The following is a 5,815-nucleotide window of genomic DNA, read 5'->3' as shown; positions in this document are numbered from 1 at the left end:
TCCTGAGTAACTGGGATTATAGGCATGTGCCACCACATCCAGCTAATTTTTGTATTTTTTAGTAGAGATAGGGTTTTATCATGTTGGCCAGGTTGGTCTTGAACTCCTGGCCTCAAGTTATCTGTCTGCCTCAGTCTCCCAAAATGCAGGGATTACAGGAGTGAGCCACCATGCCCGGCTAATTTTTGTATTTTTTAGTAGAGATGGGATTTCGCCATGTTGGCTAGGTTGGTCTTGAACTCCTGGCCTCAAGTGAACTGCTTGCCTTGGCCTCGCAAATTGCTGGGATTACAGGCATGAGCCACTGTGTCTGGCCTGATTGTGGTTTTTTTGTCAGATACTATATACTTGTCTTACCAACAACATCATATTAATTGAGATATACCAAAAAAGATCAGTCTGAGTAGACTATTTAAAAATAAATGGAATTCTATTTTCAAAGATGTACACTTCTTTCTGCTTTTGGTTAGTGGTTGAGTAGCTTCTGTCAGACCAACTCTCTACCTTCAAATAACTATACACTCTGGACAAAATACAAAAAACAACTTTCTAAAAGCACCAGAAAGCAAGAAAAAGAAGAAACATACTGGAGGGATTTCTCCCTTTAGGTGAAGGGAATGGCACTAGGCAACGTTCCTATTATGGCTTTAAGCTAGGAGGCAAGGCCCACTCTGCTCACTGGGTGACTGGAAGCCTAATAGAAGATCTGTCCCACTGACTTAGAGAACTAAAGGACAGACAGAGTTCAGGGTGATCACAGCTGCTAGAAAGGGAGGGGAAAAGTCCTAAAAAGGAGAGAGCAAAAAAAAAAAAAAAGAACCCTAACTTCTAGCTATAATGTTTACCTAAATATGTGGTTGACCCTTTAAACTGGATGTGCATAAGTCAGAGTCAAAGCAGCTCAGGTGAGACTGAAAGAACTGAACTTCACTTTCGGCATTTGGAGTTCGAGTTCAGCCAAGTTAACTGTTTACTAGGACAGACAAACTTACAACCAAAAAAATCAGGGCCGGGCTCAGTGGCTCATGCCTATAATCCCAGCACTTTGAGAGGCCAAGGCAGGCAGATCACTGAGGCCAAGTGTTCGAGACCAGCCTGGCCAACAAGGGAAAACCCCGTCTCTACTAAAAATACAAAAATTAGCCAGGCGTGGTGGTGCACACCTGTAATCCCAGCTACTCAGGAGGCTGAGGCAGGAGAATGACTTGAACCCAGGAGGCGGAGGTTGCAGTGAGTCAAGATTGCGCCACTGCACTCCAGCCTGGGTGGCAGAGCAAGGTTCTGTCTCAAAAAACAAATAATTTTTTAAAAAATCAATAGAACTGTATTTAAAAAGTACTTACCGTATTGTCTGGCACATAGGAGGTATTCAGTAAATGTTAAAATTCCTTTTCTAAAAATATTTTTAAAAACAAAAAACATCAGTGTTTTTCAGAGGAACCTAACAGAATACAAAGCTTTTGCAACATATTAATATCACTGGAACCAGGATACAGTCCAAAGTTACTCAGTATACAAAAAAAAGTGTGGCGTCTAAAGATACCCTGTCTCTACTAAATACCCTGTCTCTACTAAAGATACAAAAATTAGCCAGGCGTGGTGGTGGTGTGAGGCTAAGGCAGGAGAATCGCTGGAACCTGGGAGGCAGAGGTTGCAGTGGGCTAAGAGCGTGCCACTGCACTCTAGCCTGAGTGACAGAGTGAGACTCTGTCTCAAAAAAAGAAAAGAAAAAAGTGTGATCACACACGAACCAAATTAACAAATTTGTGATAGGGAAACCATCACAGGAGTCCCCAGCCATATCTTTTCTGACTACAGGGAGAACCATACCCAGCCACAGGCACTTGCAAGTTTAATTTGTATTAGGAGAATAGATTGATTTTGTTTCTTTTCTCAGAAGCCTTGTCTATTAACTGTTTCCTTGGGGCCAGAATGGGTCCTGGTAAGAGGAAGTTATGATATTAGTGTGACCACTACCCTAGCTCTTCTATACCATCCAACCCTAACTATTTTTTGTTTTTCTTTTTTAAATACTGTGGTGACTTACAACCCTAACCTTCTAGGAATAAACTAGAAAAGCACGGCCCCTGAGAGAAACAATGTGCCCTTCCCACCAGAAAGCCTCTGAAATTTGGCTATGTTCTGATCTGCCAGAAGACCCTGTTTTCAGATGTCCCGATGTCTAGGGCTGCACTTGGCCACTTGGAGCACATTCACCAGGGTTTCTACCCAGAGGTGTTATTTGAGGACGGTGCTCTTTCAGAAGTTGTCTTTTCTATTCTTTCTGTTATTCCCATAGTCCACACCTTCATTATGTGTCTCCTGAACTGTTAAAATAATCTAGTAGTTTGTCTCCTTGCCATTAATCAATATTCAAACTTCATTTTTTTTTTTTTAATTTTTTTAGAGACTGTGTCTTACTCTGTCATCCAAACTAGAGTGCAGTGGCGTGATCATAGCTCACGGCAACCTCAAATGCCAGGGCTCAAACGCAGGCCATTTTTTATTCTATTACTTTGTAAATACTCTTTCTTCCAACCCTACCCTCATCCCTCAAAAGGAAACCTTTACAGGGGACCATATTTGCTTTCCTTCAGCTTTTATTTCCCCCGTGCTCTAGTATAAAAATGTTCTCTCCAGCTCTGCCATCCTCCTTTCCTCCTTTTTTTCTTCCCATCCCTCAGTTGTACCCTTTTTCTATCAGTATCCTTTGGCATTTTGTATATAAGAGGTCACAAAAGAATTTGAGGTTGGGGAGGGATTTCTTTCTGAAACAGCCTCACTCAGTACCCAGGGTGGAGTGTATGGGCATGACCATAGCTCACTGCAACCTCAAAATTCTGGGCTCAAGGAATCCTCCCACCTCAGCCTCCTGAGTAGCTGGGACTACAGGCGCACACCATCATTTCCAGCTAATTTTTAAATTTTTTGTAGAGATGAGAACTTGGTATGTTACTCAGGCCAGTCTTGAACTCCTGGGCTCGAGCAGTCCTCCCACTTCAGCCTCCCAAAGTGCTGAGACCACAGATGTACACCACCATGCCTGGCTAATTTTTCTTTTTCTTTTTCTTTGTAGAGACAGGGTCTTGCTGTTTTTGCCAGGCTGGTCTTGAACTTTTGGACGTAAGCACCCTCCCACGTTGGCCTTCTAGAGTACTGGGAAGTTTGGGAAGGATTTCTGTGCTTGGCTTCTAAGTTCCCCTCAGGGGATATTTTCAGCCCCACAGTTATCTTGAGTTCTGTTGTACCATCCCACTGATGTTTCCTTCTCCGAATTCATATTGCCTTGGTTGTTTTTTCGTTTTTGTTTTTTTGAGACAGGGTCTCAGTCTATTGCTCATGCTGGAGTACGGTGGCATGATTATGGCTCACTGAAGTCTCAACCTGTCAGGCTCAAGCAGTCCTCCCACCTCAGCCTCCTGAGTAGCAGGGCTACAGACGCGTGCCACCATGCCTAGCTAATTAAAAAAAAAATTTTTTTTGTTTTAATTTTTTTTGTACAGACAGGGTCTCCCCATGTTGCCTAGGCTGGTCGAGAAGTCCTCAATGCAAGTGATCCTCCCACCTCAGCCTCCCAAAGTGCTGAGATTATAGACATAAGCTGCCGCGCCTGGCCTGCCTTTATTTTTAATTTAGTATTTGCTGCTTTGTGTTGTTTATCCTCTCTGGTTTTTGAAGATAGGTACCGTTTCTCCTATCTGTTCTTGGCACCTGCCTTAGCTCCATGTTTAGGGTAGTTACTCAAAGATGTATTAATCATATTGTCTGTCAAAAGCTATTACTTACCTTTTGGGCTCTGTATAATTTTATACTTACATGTAGTATTTGTTCTTATTTAACTCCTGATTTGTTAGATGTCTAAAGTGATTCATGTTATACTGAAGCATCAAGTGGGTTTTTTTGGAAACTATGATGAAGGTCTAAATATTTCTTAAGCTTAATGTTTACAATGAAGTCATACCAAATAAACAATGTTAAAACACTCTTAAACGCTGAGGGGCCAGTGTGTAAGGAAGTCTTGCTGTCCATATTCACTGAGACATTTCATTTAATATATTTCAAACATTCAGTAGATATCTGGGTCTCTACTTATGTCCCATTCTCTGTGAGAGATGCAGAGATGGATGAGATATGAATTCTGGTCCCAGGGCCCCTATAATCTAGTAGGTAAATAAGATGCCTTTACAATCAAAGCCTACAATTTCACTACAATTCTTTTTACAATTCACACAAAGTCAAAGTGATAGATTTGGACAAAGTGATTTGGGATTTGAGGAAGGAACAATTACTAAATACAGACCATGTATGAAACTCTGTAGGATACCCATCTGGTGTCCCTGATAGGAGGAAAACCTTGCATACGCACATAAAAATTTAATTTTCCTTCTTCAGTTTTTTATACACAGTACCTGGCCCATAGAATTCTGTATTTGTTGAGTGAATACATGATACAGTATTGCCAGTAGTATATTACATACCAAATGAGGTATATGGACAGAATTAAAGGAGAGGAGATGACTGTGGACTGCTGTAGTCTCAAGTGAGTTCATGCAGCTTGGAGGGAGTGGGATATAACTAGGCCCTAAGAAATGGATGGGAATTCATCAGTAACAGGGATGGGAACTGTTCTGTAATGGGCAACAGGGAGTTGGGGGAGCAGGGGTCATTTGAAGGCATAGCTTCAGCAAAGTCTAGAGTCAAGGAAATGCATAATATGTTCTTCAGGCAGAAAGATTTTAGGAAATGGAGCAATGACTGATAATGTAGTATTGCACTGCTGGATTCATAAGAGGTATAAATACCATTAAAATGAACCTGGGGGCCGGGCGCAGTGGCTCACGCCTGTAATTCCAGCACTTTGGGAGGCCAAGGCGGGTGGATCACCTGACGTCAGGAGTTCGAGACCAGCCTGGCCAACATGGTGTACCCCGTCTCTACTAAAAATACAAAAATTAGCTGGGCGTGGTGGTGCATACCTGTAATCCCTGCTACTCAGGAGGCTGAGGCAGAAGAATTGCCTGAACCCAGGAGGCGGAGGTTGCAGTGAGCCGAGGCTGTGCCATTGCACTCCAGCCTAGGTAACAAGAACAAAACTCCATCTCAAAAAAAAAAAAAAAAAAAACTTGGACTTTATACTGTGGCTAATGGGAGCCAACTGAAAGTTTTTCATCAACAGAGTAATATGAACTGGGTGCAATCCCTTAAACCTGTAATCCCAGCACTTTGGGAGGCTGAGGTGGGAGAATTGCTTGAGCTCAGGAGTTCAAGACCAGCCTGGGCAATATTAGTAAAACCCTGTCTCTACAAAAAATTAAAAAATTATTCAGGCATGGTGGCACACATCTGTAGTCCCAACTACTTGGGGCAGTGAGGTGGGAGGATTGCTTGAGCCCGGGAGGTTGAGGCTATGGTGAATCATGATCACACCATCACACTCCAGCTTAGGCAATGAAGCAAGACCCTAAGCTCCAAAAACAAAAAAAATAGAGTATCATGACAAAGCAGTTATCAGTGTCACAAATCCTTAGTAAAGCTGGGGAGCAGGTCAGGTGCAGTGACTCATGCCTGTAATCCAAGCACTTTGGGAGGCTGAGGCAGGCAGATCACCTACATTCAGGAGTTCAAGACCAGCCTGGCCAACCTGGTGAAACCCTGCCTTTACTAAAAATACATAAATTAGCCGGGCATAGTGGTAGGTGCCTGTAATCCCAGCTACTTGGAAGGCTGAGGTGGAAGACTTGCTGGAACACAGGAGGTGAAGATGTAGGTGTAGTGAGCCAAGATGGCGCCACTGCACTCAGCCTGGGTGACAGAG

The 5,815-nt window shown here is 42.9% G+C and overlaps 1 protein-coding gene across 1 annotated transcript in view; it reads left to right on the top strand.

The window, feature by feature from the left end:
- PALB2 (partner and localizer of BRCA2) overlaps nt 1-5,815 on the top strand; it is a 46,577-nt gene that overhangs the window by 30,597 nt on the left and 10,165 nt on the right. The window lies entirely within an intron of this gene.

The sequence above is a fragment of the Colobus angolensis genome, unplaced genomic scaffold (assembly GCF_000951035.1).
Source record: "Colobus angolensis palliatus isolate OR3802 unplaced genomic scaffold, Cang.pa_1.0 Scaffold468, whole genome shotgun sequence".
Classification (NCBI taxonomy): Eukaryota; Metazoa; Chordata; class Mammalia; order Primates; family Cercopithecidae; genus Colobus; species Colobus angolensis.
The sequence above is the reverse complement of the archived record's forward strand: the minus strand, read 5'-3'. Positions and strand labels throughout refer to the sequence as shown.